Source organism: Oratosquilla oratoria, chromosome 33, assembly GCF_046742065.1.
Source record: "Oratosquilla oratoria isolate Oo_2021 chromosome 33, ASM4674206v1, whole genome shotgun sequence".
Classification (NCBI taxonomy): domain Eukaryota; kingdom Metazoa; phylum Arthropoda; class Malacostraca; order Stomatopoda; family Squillidae; genus Oratosquilla; species Oratosquilla oratoria.
In genome coordinates this window covers 38,551,211-38,567,547 of record NC_134809.1, presented here as the reverse complement: position 1 = coordinate 38,567,547, position 16,337 = coordinate 38,551,211, and the positions used below count along the sequence as shown (strand labels likewise).

The 16,337-nt window shown below is 43.1% G+C and overlaps 1 protein-coding gene across 18 annotated transcripts in view; it reads right to left on the bottom strand.

Moving 5' to 3' along the window:
- LOC143017846 (dystrobrevin beta-like) overlaps positions 1 to 16,337 on the bottom strand; it is a 436,897-nt gene that overhangs the window by 18,358 nt on the left and 402,202 nt on the right. The window contains exon 20 of one of the 18 annotated variants that reach the window (XR_012965709.1): positions 5,287 to 5,369. The exons of the other annotated variants lie outside the window; for them this stretch is intronic. The gene's annotated coding sequence lies outside the window, so the exon portion shown is untranslated. The remainder of the gene's footprint in view (positions 1 to 5,286; positions 5,370 to 16,337) is intronic. 18 annotated transcript variants of the gene reach the window in all.

The following is a 16,337-nucleotide window of genomic DNA, read 5'->3' as shown; positions in this document are numbered from 1 at the left end:
CAAGATTCTCATCGATCACATGTTGTTGGATAGGGAGCGTCACTAAAAAGCTGGCACCGTCCAGGACCTCCCACTGTCCGGGCAGGTGTGCTTACTGATTACACCATGGTCGCCTCAGTGCTTTAACTGCTGTAAATTTGGGCATAGAACCTAGGATTGTTACGCGAGGCCAAATGAAAATAGGTATAGGCAGGAGATGGGAAACAGGCCAGCCAGGTTGGAGGTAATGTGTTTAGGAGAAAGTAGGAGTGAAACAGACAAAAATAGCAGGTGTATACCTGCGGGAAGTACGGTGATGGGATGGTAAATTGCACCAAGGGAAATAAAAACAGTAGGGACACACAAGACTTGAGACAAGAGGAAGACCTGAGTAAGACAAAAAAGAAGGAAATAGTAGGGGACTTGACTGATAGTAATTGCTGTGAAGGTGAAGATAGATTATGCAAGGTAGAGATACAGAAATAGGTGAGAAATAGGTAAAAAAAAAAATTGGTTAGGAGTGGAAGGAAATGAAGAGAAACATGAAAGCATGGCTTTACGAGACACAGGGTATCTCACACCATTTTGAGTCCAATTGTGATGCCAGGATTGGAAGATAGATGCATAGCCCTATTTACCATGGAATTAGCAGGAGTGACAACATTAGTACCCACAGCTAGGGTATTACTAAAAATAGATGATAGGGCAGGAAGTGTTGAAGTAGGAGTAGCAGAACTGCCAGTTGGAGGGATTGATGTCCACCTCAGGAATGATAAAGGCGAGGTAGTCCAAGTAAGATGAGATAATCACACAATGACGAAGTTGACATGGCAGACCCTGTAGCAGCAGTTATCACTTGGTCCCAGGTCAAGGAGAGATGAGCTGAGGCGGAGCTGGGTGAGTATGAAGTGGGAAGCCTATTACGAGAACAAGAAGAGGAGGTGGATGTGACTGAGGAGGGAACCCATGACAGAGCTGACGATAATGAGGGGGAGAAGCAGAGACCAACGGATGATGCAAGAGAGATCAGGAAGGTGGCCCCAGGCAGAATAGGCGATCCTCGAACAAAATATCAACAGAGAGCTCATCTGACTTCAGCAGGAACACCAGGGGCTGAGGGAAATATGTCGTGCAGCTGAGGAAGAGGAGCAGGAAGAAGGAAACTACAGCAAGACCAGGCTTGTCGTGGAAGATAGTGTTCTCCTAAGAAGATACAAGCTTATGGAAAATGCTGGAGGTGACATCACTACACAAACTTTGATCCCTAAGATCAAGAAGGGATTCATGAGAATGGCACATGAAGTAACATGTATTTACCTAGTTGTATTTTACGGGAAGGGGAGCTATGCTCATGGTGTCTCGTCTTCATATCTCATTTTATCTAAACTGTTTTTAAATTCATGTATTGTTTTTGCACACACCACTTTCTCATCTAACTTGTTCCAAATGCCAATTACTCTGTGGGGAAAGCTTGCTCACCTTGGAGTGCAGGAGACAAAGGAGGTAATTTTCAAGTTGTTTTATTGGCCTAGCCAAGCTGACGAGGTCAAGCTATTTGTTAATCAGTGTATTATATGACAAATGTTAGGAAAACCCCATGACACCCATATGAGGGTACTTATGTGTAAATTTCTAGTAGTTGAGGAACCTTTTAATAAGTTAATTGTAGATTGTGTAGGATCCCTACCAAAAACGAAGTCTTGAAAATCTTTCTTGTTGACCATCATGTGTCAGTCTAGTCGGTATGCTGAAACCATACTCTTGCCAAACATTAAGGTAGAGTCACAAAATCTTTGATGTCTTATTTTAGTAAGATGGGCATGCCCCAGGAGATTCAAGATGGCAAGGGCACAAACTTTTTAAGTGGGGTATTCAAAGGAAGTATGGAAGGCTTCAACATAAAGTATGTGGTCACATCAACATACCATCTACTGTCAGGGAAGTTTCAAGAGGTTTCACAAAACCCTTAAATGCATGATTACAACATTTGTCTTATATTTTGAGAAGGACTGGGACGGAGGCACAGATTTGTTATTGTATACCACTAGTATTTTCTTTTTATCTAATGTTCAGTAGAGCCCCACGAGACCCCCTTGCCTCTTTCTATGAGCAAATATTTTCTAAAGGTTCTGAAGGTGAACCTCCATATTCAAAGTTTGTAGGTATTAATTTCGAAAAATTGAAGGTTAGAGAATTAGCTAGGAAGAACAAAAAATCTCAAGAAATTTCAAAGGGATATTACGATAGGAAGGCAATTAGGAGGGAATTCAATGTGGGAGATTATGTCCTAATTCTTTCTTCTCAGCCTACCTCACAACACCCAAGAAATGAAGCACCATTCAAGGTGCTTGAGAGAAAAGGTGGAGATAATTATGTTGTAGGAAATCCAAAGACGAGATCAGGATTGCAACAGGTGCATGTTGATATGTTAAAATAATTTCATGAAGAGGTGCTGGAAGAGGAAGGAATTTGTATGGTCAATACAGGATAAGTCAATGGAAACTTTGATTCAGACATTGGAGATCTTAACTTGATTTAGATAGACCATATATGAGTGAGACGTTAGAGGGAACTTTGTCATTCTCAGGAGAGATGTGTGAATATGTCTGTGCGCTCTTCTGTAAGTATACCTCCATATTTTCCTTATGCCCCATCGTTACCAAGCCCCTACAACATCGTCTTAGAAGATTGAGTCAAGCCAGTGAGACAGACCCCCTACATATTATTGCCCCAGAAAAGAGGGATTATGGAGGATGAAGTGGACCGATTGATAAATCAAGGACAAATGGAACAAAGTACTAGTCGTATAGACACGGTAAAGGAAACATGGACTGGAGGTGAAGCTTTATTCCTGACGTTTCGTCTAACGACTTTCTCAAAGGAATGAGCATACTAGAAACATACAGAGATTATAAACCCGCCTTATGGCTCAAGTGGGTGTGCGAGCGTATAGCGCTGTGTCCTGATTGGCCCGCTGAGACAGCCAATCACGAAGCGCTATATTCGCTGAAGATTTGGCCCAGGTGAAGCTCCCAGCCTTATTATTGATATTCGGACGAGTGGTGATGTATGCAGCTTCTATAGATTTTCTGATCTTCTTATCCATACCTTCGTGTAGAATCTCGGCTCGGTTCCATTGTGGGAGGTGCCCAGAATCGTCAACATGCACCACCATTGCATTGGTGAGTCTATGGTGACGGAGGTCGGCCTTATGCTCCCTGATTCTAGTGTTAAGGCCCCTCTTAGTCTCTCCGTAGTATGCTTTATCGCATGATGTGCATGGGATCTTATATACGACGCTGTCTTCTCTCCCCCTCATCTTAGTCCCGCTTTTTTATCATGTCACCAATCTTCGTTCCCGATGTTACGGCTGCTTTAACTTCCGTGCTCCTGAGCATTCTAATAATGTCTCCTACCTTCTCAGAGTTAGGAAGCGCCATGTATGATGTTTTTTGTGGTGGCGTTGCCTTCTATTAACCTGCTTGTGTGGATTATTTCTTCCGCTCTTCGTCTTAAGCTCAGGATTAAGCCCTTGGGGTAGCCAAGCTTCAAGAAGGCCGCGATGATGTATTCGATTTCCTCCTCCAGGAATTCCTCGCTGCATATCCTGTAGGCACGCAGGAAGAAGCCCATGACTACCCCCTTTTTCGTCCTCTCATTGTGTGCCGACAGGTAGTGTATGAAGTCGTCACGGTTCGTAGGCTTTCTGTAAACCCTGAACAGGAGGCCCTCAGTTGTCTTTATTAATAGGGTATCCAGAAACGGAAGCTTTCCCTCTTCTTCCTCTTCTATAGTGAATTGGATCTGCGGATTCACTCTATTTAATTGACTCCTGATGTCATCCAGGTCTGTCCTGTTCGGAGCGATTATAAGAACATCGTCCACGTACCTGAGCCATATTGCCCTCCTTCCTATCATAGGAAGGAGGGCAATATGGCTCAGGTACGTGGACGATGTTCTTATAATCGCTCCGAACAGGACAGACCTGGATAACATCAGGAGTCAATTAAATAGAGTGAATCCGCAGATCCAATCCAATCAGGACACAGCGCTATACGCTCGCACACCCCCTTGAGCCATAAGGCGGGTTTATAATCTCTGTATGTTTCTAGTATGCTCATTCCTTTGAGAAAGTCGTTAGACGAAACGTCAGGAATAAAGCTTCACCTCCAGTCCATGTTTCCTTTACCGTGTCTATACAACTTGTTCACATGGATTTTCAAAGTACTAGTCCTTGGGTTTCACCGGCTGTGCTAGTGTTCAAGCCCGGAGGTGAGTGGTGTTTATGTATTGACTACAGGGAAGTTAATGAAGTCATGAAAGCAGACCCTTACACTCTCCCCAGAATAGAAGATTTAATTGAAGAAGTTGCTGCAGTGTTTATCCAAGACATATCTAATGTAGGGATATCATTAGATCCCCCTTACACACAGAGCCATGGAGATCTCCGCTTTTATTACCCCCCACGAGGATACTTTCAATGCAAAGTGATCACATTTGGCATGAAAAACAATGGAGCATCTTTCCAGCGCCTTGTCAATTGGCTAGTCAAGGGACTGCCAAGCATAGCATCAAGACATACTTGGATGACATAATATTTTTTGCTAACATGTGGAAGGACCATATGATAAGGTTAAAAAGCTTACTCGACAGACTATAACAATCACAACTTCCTGTAAACTTGAAGAAGTGTGCTTTTGGCAGGAGCACCATTGAATACCTAGGGCATCAAGTTGGACAAAACTGCATCACACCACTGGAAGCCAGAGTGAAGGACATCGTAGACTACAATGTCTCAAAGACAAGAAGAGACATCAGAAGATTTATGGTTATATTAGGATTCTATCAAAGGTATTATCAAAATCTTGCAAAGGTAGCTGTTCCTTTGACCTGCATGCTCTCTTGCAGTTATTTCAGGTGGATTGAAGGTGCAGATGCAGTCATTTGGAATGTAAGAGACTACTTACAGACTGCCCTGTCTTGATAGCTCGAGATTATTGTAAGACTTTTTATTTGTTCTGTGATGTCATTAATGAGGCAATAGGTGCTATGATACCTCAAGAGAAAGATGGAGTCATGAGACCCATTTCATTCATGTCTCATATCCTAAAGGAGTACCAAAGAAGGTATTTGACAACTGAAAAGGAGGCCCTCAGCCTCATATCAAGTTTACAAAAGTTCAAAGTTTTCCTAGATGGTAAGGTAGTAATCCATTGAAGTATATATTTGAAAATAAATGTAAAAATGATAGACTAGCCAGATAGGTATTAGCACTCCAGAGACATGATTTAAGCATCCAGCACATACCTGGAAAATTGGATGTGGTGGCTGACGCATTGTCACGCCCAGACAAATATTTAAGTCTTGCTTCACAGACTTAAAGATTTTTCCTGTGGAGGAGGGGATATGTAGTGAATGTAATATATGTTGTGTAGTAAATAAGAAATGGTAGTAAGATATACTTTTAGTTGCAAGTGTACTTCATGAAAACAAAGGATTGATTCCCAGTCCCATCACTAGGACCAAGAATAGGATGTGGGCGTGTTCACGCCAAAAATGCCAGCCCTGGTGATGTGAGGAAGAAGAAGGTACTCAGATGTGGTACCAAGAAGCCTGGGACTGTAGACCCCGAAAATAAGAATAGTAGTGTCATTGGAATCAGAAGTTTTTAGTGTGTTAGGTAATGTGTGCACTTAATTTACTAGGTCCCAAGTCTTACAATATTACTGTTTCCTTGTTGAGAGCATACTATGTAGTCAACCTTCCTATCACAGGAGCCTTTTGGTATTCCAAGAGAAAATAGAGGAAGAGTCTGTGAATGAGTTATGCAGAACTTAAAAACCTATCCAATGATTGTGCATTTGGATCACAGTTTGATTCCAGAGTAAGAGACCAAATGTTTATGGCAGTAGAAAATAAAGTGTAACTTAGTAGCCTTGGATATAGATTTAAGGAACATGACCTTGGTTAAAGTTTTGGTAAATGTTAGTGAACCCACAACATCAAAGTCTTAGGTTAATTGGTGAATAAAGTTTGTAGACATTGTGGATATTCACCATAGATGGTTGTGTAGGTTTAAAAGTTGAAGATAAATGACTAGTTAATATAAATGAGCCTGATATTTTGTGCCTAGTGAAGACCAAACTCCCAATAAATCTTATTTACCATTGGGGAACAATAGATATATGTCCTGGAGAAGAGAAAAGATAAAATGGGTGGAGGGGTATGTTTGTTGTGAGAAGTGATATAAAGGTGGAAGAAACAATCTGAGTGAAGGCAAGGCTGAGGCAATTCACCTGAAAATTAGAACTAAATGGAAAAATAGAAGAGACTTCATGCTGGCATATGTTCCCCCAAGACTAGAGCTTGAAATAAAGCTGAATTTCAAGAAATGTTACTGGACTCTTAAAGAAAAATACTGAACAAAGTAACAATTTAGTCCTTATTGGAGATTCTAATTGCAGTGAGGTCCAATGGGAGGAATGGGAAGCAAGTGGAAAAGCAGATTCCTGGGGAAATACCAAGTATAGCAATGGAGAAAACAATGACCCAGTGGGTAAAGGAAGTAACTTAAGTAAAAGGAGACAACCTTCCCACAAGATTAAATCTGCTACTAACCAAAGAGCCAGTTATCATTATCTCCTTAAACTACTTTTGCCCTATAGGAAAAAGTGACCATGTAATGATTAAATTTCAGCTGGAGGATGAAGAAACAGACCAAAGGAATGAATTACACAGTCAAGAAAAACTCAATTTTGGGAAAGCAATTTACTTAGGGCTGAAGATATTATTTGAAGAAAGAAACTGGGATGAATTCATGAATATCACAGGAATATGAAGGAAATTGGAAAGCTTTCTTAGTATTTATAACTTGGGAGTGAACAAACATGCGCTAAAGATTTGTGCCGTTACGAGAGGTAACGGGGCTTTTTTATATGTCCGTGTATCCCCATGTTTACATATCTTTTTGTCGTAAGGCTCGTTTCCCCTCGGAAGAGGTTTCCAAGTTTGTTTTTCGTAATGTTTAATTTAAGTATGCTGCGAGCAGAAGCTTCGTCTGCTTAAGAATATTATCGTTGTGAGTTGTCTGCAAGCTGTGCTGCAAGATAGCATCTCATTATTTGTACAATGTTCACTTTAAGAATTAGACTTAAGAAGGTGTGTAAGAACCTGTTGCGGTGGTGCGATGTTACGTCGCGCCTCCAGCCAGTGTGGTTTGAAACGCCTTCAGTTGTATACCTCGCTCCCTTCGCGGCCTACTCGGTGAGTTTTGAGCTGAATTTAGTTTTAGATCTGGTATATTGTTTCTTGTATGTCATAATGAATTTAGCCTTAAAGCTGCTCGTATTTCATGTTCAGATTATTTGTAATTCTGTATAAAAGCTGTTAGTAACGAGCGTTGCTCTGGTTTGTTTACAGTTTTTCATCTCCTACTCCTACTCCTACTCCTACTACTTCTACTCTTCCTCCCAATTACTGTGTGCTGCCATGGTTTCAACGGAAGCACCTGTTGTGTGAAGATGAGAAAGTCGTGTTTTCTATTGCCAATAAATGTTAGCGACGAGTACCCCGTGGATCCTTAACCCCGCGTTGTTTACGTTACGTAATCCAGAAAAGAGGGCACTCGTTACGCTAACCCCCTATGCGTCGCAGAGTAATCTGTGACGCCAAAATGAAAAACGATGGCCATTGGCGCTCTCTGCCAAGAAAATCGCTTTCGTGAAGAGGTGAATGAAAAGAGCCGCTGCGAAGGAGTTAAAAGTTAGCCATGCAGTATGCCAAGTCCATCTTGAGGATGTGGCCAGACCACGCCCTGCACGCCGTTGCCACGTCTAGATTCCCCTCGTCGTCACCACATGAACTTGATGTGTCGCCTTCCTGGCATAAGTTTGCGTGTGTGTGCTTGGGTTTGTAGCGCAAGTAAAAGTGTAGTGTAGCGCAAGCCAAAGTGTAGTGATCGTATCGGCGCGCGAGTGTGATGTGGCAGTCTTAGTGATCGTATCGGCGCGCGAGTGTGATGTGGCAACAACGTATGGTTGCCAAGCCCCAACAGTGTTTACATAACACCACGTCGCAGTTAAGCATGTGTTTTTCCTTTGAAGGCAAGCTACCTTGCCTAAATCCTGTCATATGTTAATATAAGCATGCGACTAATGTGCATTTTTAGATTGAACCAAATGTAGGGTTTAATCTGTTGTTGTCTACCTCAATAGTCGTATAGTTAGGAGTGTGGTAACGTACTCCGTGGTTTTCGATTAAGTTCGAGTTTTCCTTGTCTTCTTTATCATATTACTGTCTTGTCTCTCACTGTTTCTCTCGCTTGGCAATATGTCTTCCAACCACAGTATAGATGAAGGACCCGTCTCTGGTAGGGTCAGAGTCCTCACGGCTGAAGGGCAAGAGGCTTTTCAGAGAGCGTCTGATCAGCATGAAGAGAGGGTAAAGGCGAGTAGAGAAGGAGTACAAGCCTTATTGGAAGAACCGAATCATGGTCCTTGGTTGTATGAGGCCCACGCTGTGTACCAGGATACTGTAAAAAGGTACCTGGAATTCTTAATGCGTGAACGTACTTCAGAAAGTCTGGCTCGTGCTGAATCAGTGAAGCACGAAGACAGGGATTTTCAGGCATCTTTTCGTCAGGTAATCAGTAACTATGCTTCCTCTTCCTCAGTTGAGGTCACGGAAGAGGAACACCACACTGAACCGTTTTTACAAGATGACCCGAAGTCCAATCAAGTTCCTTTATCCCTCGTCGACCACTCTGAGCGTTGTATGCCCCCTTCCATGAAGGGCAGTTCAAGAAGGTCGGTTAGGTCAGGTCGTTCCAGTAGCACCAGTGTTAGTGTTGCAAGGAAGCAACGAGCCAAGGTGGAGACCGCTCGTATCAGAGTCAAGTTTGCCGAACAGGAGGGTCAGCTTATGAAAGAGCAGGCTGAAATGCAGGCCAAGTTCAAAGTTATGACACAGCAAAAGGAGTTGGAAGAAGCCGAAGCCGAACTTAGGCACTTAGGACCTGACGATGATTGGGAAACATGCAGTGACTGGGACCAATTAAAAGGTACAGTCGCTACCCGCACCCAACTATATGTGGAGCAACAGGGTGGTATAGTCGATGTTTCCGCTAGTCAGAAGGATCTGGTAGGCTTGAATCCTGAAAGCCCTGTTTTCAAGCCCTGTTCTGATTTCAGAGTTAACTCACAGCCTGCTAACAATGTTCCATTCAGTTTTGAACCTCGTATCGAAAAGGTAAAGGTGAGGTCTGTGCAACCTGCGCAGCAACCTGTTGCTAACCATGTTTCTTATGTGTCACCACCTGTAGTAAAACCTCCTCGGAGTGCATCTCCTAGATTGGGGACAACCTCCAATTCTGCCGATCTGAGCAAGTTCTTCTTGCGGAAGGATTTACTTCTTAGCAGGCTGTCTACGTTTGATGATACTGCGGAAGACTATGCTGTTTGGAAAGAGAGTTTCAAGGAAGTCGTGCAAGAGTTAGGCACCTCATGTAAGGAGGAAATAGACCTGTTAGTTAAGTACCTAGGTCCTGAGTCTAAAGAATGGGCCCGTACAACCAGAAACTCAAATGCCAAGAATCCAAACCTGGCGTGCAGTAGAATTTGGGAGCGCTTGGATGACAGGTTTGCTGCCCCTTCGATCATTGAGACTTCAATTAAAAAGAAGCTCGCCAACTTCTCTAGGATTTCACCTAGAGACACCTTAAGGTTATACGACCTGTGTGACATTCTGTATCAGATAGAAGCCTTGAAGGCTAACCCTGTATACAGTACACTGTTTGCATATTATGACGCCTCGTCAGGCATCAATCCCATTGTCGCAAAACTTCCACCCTGTATACAGAAAGCGTGGACTGGCAGAGCCATGAACTACAAGACTGCTCACGGTGTGCCGTACCCACCTTTCTCCTTCTTCATTGAGTTTGTGAAGGAGATGGCAAGGGTCGAGAATGATCCATGTTTCTCTTATCAAAGCCTTGGAGCCGATGGTTTTGTGAAACCAGAGAAGCCACCTCCCTCTAAGTTTCCTCAAGTACGTGTGAAGAAGACTGACACCATGTTGTCCAGTGGCAGTAAGTCGACCATGGGCGCTGACAGGTCTGTTGGCGCCGCTAGTCCTACCGAGCAAAGAAAGGCAAAAAAGGGAGAATTTTGCGTCTACCATGATGCCTACGTACACCATTTGGATTTCTGCAGGGCTTTTCGCACCATGTCAGTGAGCGAGAGGAAGGTTTTCCTAAACGATAAAGGAATGTGCAACAGATGTTGCAAAGGTAACCATCCTCCTTCCAGCTGCAAAGAGAGAACTTTCTGCAAACTCTGTAAGGCCCATACTCATGTGACTGCCTTACATCACGATGAACCCAGGTCGAAGAGGAGTTCGACTCAAGCGGTTACACAGCATGGAAGGGAGGTTGCTCAAGATAAAACACCTCGCTCCCCTGTAGTCAATCAAGTGCCGCTTCCAAATGTTCTTACCCCCATAGTAAAGACTCGGGGAAGGGGAGGATGCTGCGGTCAATTCCAAATGTACCTTGATATGCAGTAACCCCACCTCCATGAGTAAGTCCTGTGCCAAGACCTTCTTGGTAAAGGTCTATCCTGAAAGTAAACCAGAGCTCGGAGTGTGGTGTTATGCCATCCTAGACGATCAGTGCAATTGCTCTTTAGCAAGGTCTGAGTTTTTCGATTTGTTTGACAAGCTGAGCAAACGGGTTTCATATCGTCTAGCTACCTGTGCAGGTGTAACGGGCGCTTCTGGGCGCACCACCAAAAATTACACCATCGTGTCTTGGCATAACTCACAAGAGGTGCATATCCCTAAGTTAGTGGAATGCGACAGCATTCCCAGTGTAAGAGAAGAGATACCCACCCCCGCCATAGCTCGTGGTTATCCCCATCTGTCCGATCTGGCCGAATGTATTCCACCTCTGGTTCCTGAAGCTGAGATTCTACTCATCATTGGTCGAGATGTGCCTTCAGCTCATTACATTTTTGACCAGAGAATTGGACCTGTCAATGCCCCTCTAGCTCAACAGACCAGTCTGGGTTGGGCAATCATTGGGGAAGTGTGTCTCCATGGCACTTGTAGGCCTCCTGTCATTAGCAGTTTCAAAACATCCTTTGTACATGATAGACGTCCCTCTATAGTCGCACCATGTGGTAACCAGATTCATGTTTCTGAAGTAAAGGATGATTTGTTCAAGGTAACCAAAGATGATGACAAGGCCGCCCTGTCGATTGAAGACAGGAAGTTCTTGGATGTTATGAACTCAGAGTTCCGCAAGGATCAAAGTGGTCATTGGGTCGCGCCACTGCCTTTCCGTCCCAATGTTGTAGCCACCAGTAATAATAGAGACTTTGTGTGGCACCGCACACTGTCTCTCCATCGTAGCCTCAGCACAAAGCCGGAAAAACGTCAGCATATGATGGCCTTCATGCAAAAGATGTTAGATCGTGGGCATGCTGAGGTTGCACCACCATTGAAGTCTGATCAGAAGTGCTGGTATCTTCCATTGTTTGGGGTGTACCACCCTAAGAAACCTGACAAGATCAGGGTTGTGTTCGACTCTTCTGCCAAATCCAGAGAGTTCTCCCTAAATGATATGCTGATGTCAGGTCCTGATATGACAAACAGTATTCTCGGGATTCTTCTACGTTTCCGTCAGGAAGCTGTAGCAGTGGCAGCTGATGTAGAACAGATGTTCTACAATTTCAAAGTGAAGACTGAGCAAAGAGATTATCTCAGATTCTTCTGGTACAAGAATAATGACCCTGATGAAAGGTTGATTGAGTATAGAATGACTGTTCACGTTTTTGGGAACACGCCATCTCCCGCCATTGCCACCTATGGCTTGCGTAAGTCTGTAGAAGATGCCTCTCCTGAAGTTCGCTATTTCATAGAGAACAATTTCTACGTGGATGATGGGTTAGCATCTCTGCCAGATGCGGAGACTGCTTACAAGTTAATCCAAGACTCTAAGTCAGCACTTCAAGAAGGAGGACGCCTGCGCTTGCACAAGATCACTTCCAACAGTAAGGAAGTGCTGGAAAAGTTTGCCACCAGTGAGCTGGCTGATAACCTTCAGGAGCTGAACCTAACTTCTGACTCTATGCCTATACAGTCTAGCCTGGGCCTCTTATGGGACATCCAAAGAGACGTTTTCGTCTATAAGTTCATGGATTCAGACAAGCCTTCGACAAAAAGAGGGATACTGTCTGTTGTAAATAGTCTGTTTGACCCCATGGGATTCTTAGCTCCAGTAATAATAGTGGGAAAACTACTCCTAAGAGAGATAACCAATCTAAAGTGTGGTTGGGATGAACCCATACCAGCTAAGATCCATACCAAATGGTCCAGATGGCTAACGTCCTTAAGGGACCTCAAGGATATAAGCATCAATCGTCAGTTTGCTAGTATTTCTTTGTCTCAAGCTCACAGGATAGAGCTTCATACCTTTTCAGATGCTTCCAGAGTAGCAGTAGGAGCTGTATCATATCTTAAGGTTTTCAGTGATACCAAAAGCTACCAGGTGTGTTTTGTGAGGGGACAAGCTAAAGTAGCTCCCAACCATGGTCATACTATTCCCAGGTTAGAGTTGTGTGCTGCAGTGATGGCAGTTAATCTCAGCAATTCCATCTCGGATTGCTTGGACAAACCCTTAGACGCAAGACATTTCTATTCTGATAGCATGATTGTCTTGGGCTATATTCATAATGAAAGGCGTAGATTTCATGTCTACGTGAGTAACAGAGTAGACCACATTAGGTCGTCCACCGAACCTAACCAATGGCATTATGTACCTACAGATTGTAATCCAGCAGACCTGGCTACCCGTGGTCTTGAAATAACCGACCTAAATCAGAGTGATTGGTTGTCAGGTCCCTCAAGCTTATTTGAGGATGTTGTATCCACCAGTGGAAGTTTTCCTCTTGTAAGCCCTGAGACAGATAAAGAAGTAAAGGTATCAGACTACACAATTGAGTCTGAACCCCTTGTTAGTGCAAACAAAAGCAATGTAGAGCCTGCAATTGCGTCATTAGCTCAGAGGTTCTCTAATTTCTCCTGTTGGAGGAGACTTGTAAGAGCGGTAGCTCTCCTTAAGCATATAGCCCGTTCTTTCAAACAAGGTAACAAGTGTTGTTCAGGTTGGCATATATGCAACAAACATAAGTCACCCGATCAACTAGAAGATGCAGCTGATTTCATTGTTCAGACATACCAAAAGGATTATTTCTCGTCTGCCATGACTAAATTGCAAGGTGAAGTTTGTTTACCTCCTTCCAGTCCCATTGCATCTCTGTCTCCTTATTTAGACCAGAAGGGCCTACTTCGTGTAGGAGGCAGGTTGAGTCAAGGCGGTGATATACTTGGTATGCTTGCAAGGCCTATTATTATTCCAAAGGAATCCCACTTAGGCTTGTTGTTGATCCGTCACTACCATGAGACAGTGCACCACCAAGGGTGAGTGATTACAGAAGGAGCCGTCCGTACAGGTGGTTTCTGGATTTTGGGAGGGAAACGTACCATTTCTAAGGTCATTTCCAAATGCGTCACCTGTAAAAGGGTAAGAGGTAAGGTGTGTGTTCAGAAGATGGGAGACTTACCCGTCGATAGACTTACTCCCAATCTGCCATTTTCCTATGTAGGAGTTGACCTTTTTGGCCCCTGGCATATAAAAACTCGGCGCACTAGAAGTTCCTTCCTCGAAAGTAAAAGATGGGGCGTTCTGTTCACCTGTCTTGTTTCCAGAGCTATCCACATAGAGACTGTAGAAGAATTGAGTACTTCTTCCTTCATTAATGCCTTAAAGAGATTCATTTGTATTCGTGGCCCAGTTAAGATGATGCGTTCTGACAGAGGCACGAACTTTGTAGGTGCTGTCAAAGCACTGAACTTGCTTGCCATTACCGATGAAGGTGGTGATGTCAATAGTTTCTTGTCAAGTCAAGGTTGCACTTGGTTGTTTAACCCTCCTCATGCTTCTCACATGGGTGGAGCATGGGAGCGTATGGTGGGGATAGTCCGCAACATCATGAATGTGATACTGACTAACCATCACCCCAAGGCATTAACACATGAGGTGTTAGTAACCTTCTTTGCAGAAGTATGTAAGATCGTGAATTCCAGACCTTTAGTTCCTGTTTCCTCGGACCCTAGCAGTCCTTTCATTTTGTCTCCGTCCATCCTTCTCACTCAGAAAACTGATATTCCTGTAACTCTTCCTGAAGAGATAGATATTAAGGCAGTATACAAATCTCAATGGAAGCATGTCCATCACCTTGCTGAGGAATTCTGGAAGAGATGGAAGAAAGAGTATCTTTCCTCTTTGCAACCCAGAAGAAAGTGGGTCAATTCCTCTCCAAATGTAAAGGTGGATGATGTAGTGTTGGTAAAAAATCAAGAGTGTCCCCAAGGACAGTGGCCCTTGGGTATTGTAAACAAAGTATTCCCTGGCAAGGATGATTTAGTCAGGAAGGTCCAAGTAAGAGTTGTGGTAAACAACAAAGCCCATGAATATGTAAGACCCATTTCTGAGCTTGTGTTGCTAGGTCAATAGTTTTGGTAATTTTTCCCCCTAGAAAATTAGGAAGGGAGTGTGCCGTTACGAGAGGTAACGGGGCTTTTTTATATGTCCGTGTATCCCCATGTTTACATATCTTTTTGTCGTAAGGCTCGTTTCCCCTCGGAAGAGGTTTCCAAGTTTGTTTTTCGTAATGTTTAATTTAAGTATGCTGCGAGCAGAAGCTTCGTCTGCTTAAGAATATTATCGTTGTAAGTTGTCTGCAAGCTGTGCTGCAAGATAGCATCTCATTATTTGTACAATGTTCACTTTAAGAATTAGACTTAAGAAGGTGTGTAAGAACCTGTTGCGGTGGTGCGATGTTACGTCGCGCCTCCAGCCAGTGTGGTTTGAAACGCCTTCAGTTGTATACCTCGCTCCCTTCGCGGCCTACTCGGTGAGTTTTGAGCTGAATTTAGTTTTAGATCTGGTATATTGTTTCTTGTATGTCATAATGAATTTAGCCTTAAAGCTGCTCGTATTTCATGTTCAGATTATTTGTAATTCTGTATAAAAGCTGTTAGTAACGAGCGTTGCTCTGGTTTGTTTACAGTTTTTCATCTCCTACTCCTACTCCTACTCCTACTCCTCCTACTCTTCCTCCCAATTACTGTGTGCTGCCATGGTTTCAACGGAAGCACCTGTTGTGTGAAGATGAGAAAGTCGTGTTTTCTATTGCCAATAAATGTTAGCGACGAGTACCCCGTGGATCCTTAACCCCGCGTTGTTTACGTTACGTAATCCAGAAAAGAGGGCACTCGTTACGCTAACCCCCTATGCGTCGCAGAGTAATCTGTGACGCCAAAATATTAGTAGAAAGAAGAAGCAGAAACAGAACTGGTTTAACAAAAGGTGTGAGATTGCAAAAAAGGCCAGGGAGGTTGGTTGGGAAAAATGGAGGAAAAGAAGAAGCATTAAAACAAAAGAAGCTTACAAACAAGCTATAAATGACTATACAAATATTTGCAGGGAGAAAGAAAGCAATTTTGAAAGAGATATTGTAGATAAATGCAAAGAAGAACTGAAACCATTTTACAGGTTTATAAATGGGAAACTGAGACAGGAAAGTAATCACCAAATTAATAGTGGGTGGTGAGGTCACTGAAGTGGCCTCAGCTCAGGCAGAAATAATGAAAGTTTCCAATTGGTCTTCACAAAGAGAGTAATTTTTTGGAGGAAAGCAAGGGGAATAAAAAACCAGGTTTAGAAGATATAAATGGAAACGTGAAGGAAATGCATAATATTTTGGGATCACAAATTGGATACATAAAGAATGTAGGGAATAACTAACAGACAAGATTCACAGTCTTATCATATGTTTGTTGAATGAAGACACAGTGCTGCTTCATTGCAAAAAGGGCAAATATGGTACCAATTCACAAAGAGAGAAGTAAGGAGGCACCACTAAATCTTTGGGCAGTATAACTGACCAGCACAATAGTGAAATTATGTGAAAAGAGTGTAAAAGATCAATGGACCAAATAGCTTGAAGAGATGAAAATTCTGACAGACAGTCAGTTTGACTTCAGATCTGGAAGGTTGCGTGTGTTGAATCTTTTAAGTTTTTACTTAACCTCTTCAGTACGGGCCAAAATCTCACGGGCAGCATTAGCTGCCAGACGTACAATGTGTCGTAATAATACTCGCATCATAAAATATAGTCACCGCTTATATCGATCGTTCTCTCTTTCACCCGTGAATTTTGATAACCATAGAAAATGTGATGAAGACAGTTTAGAGAGTATGTCATTACGCAGGGGCAACTACAATAAATATAATCAAG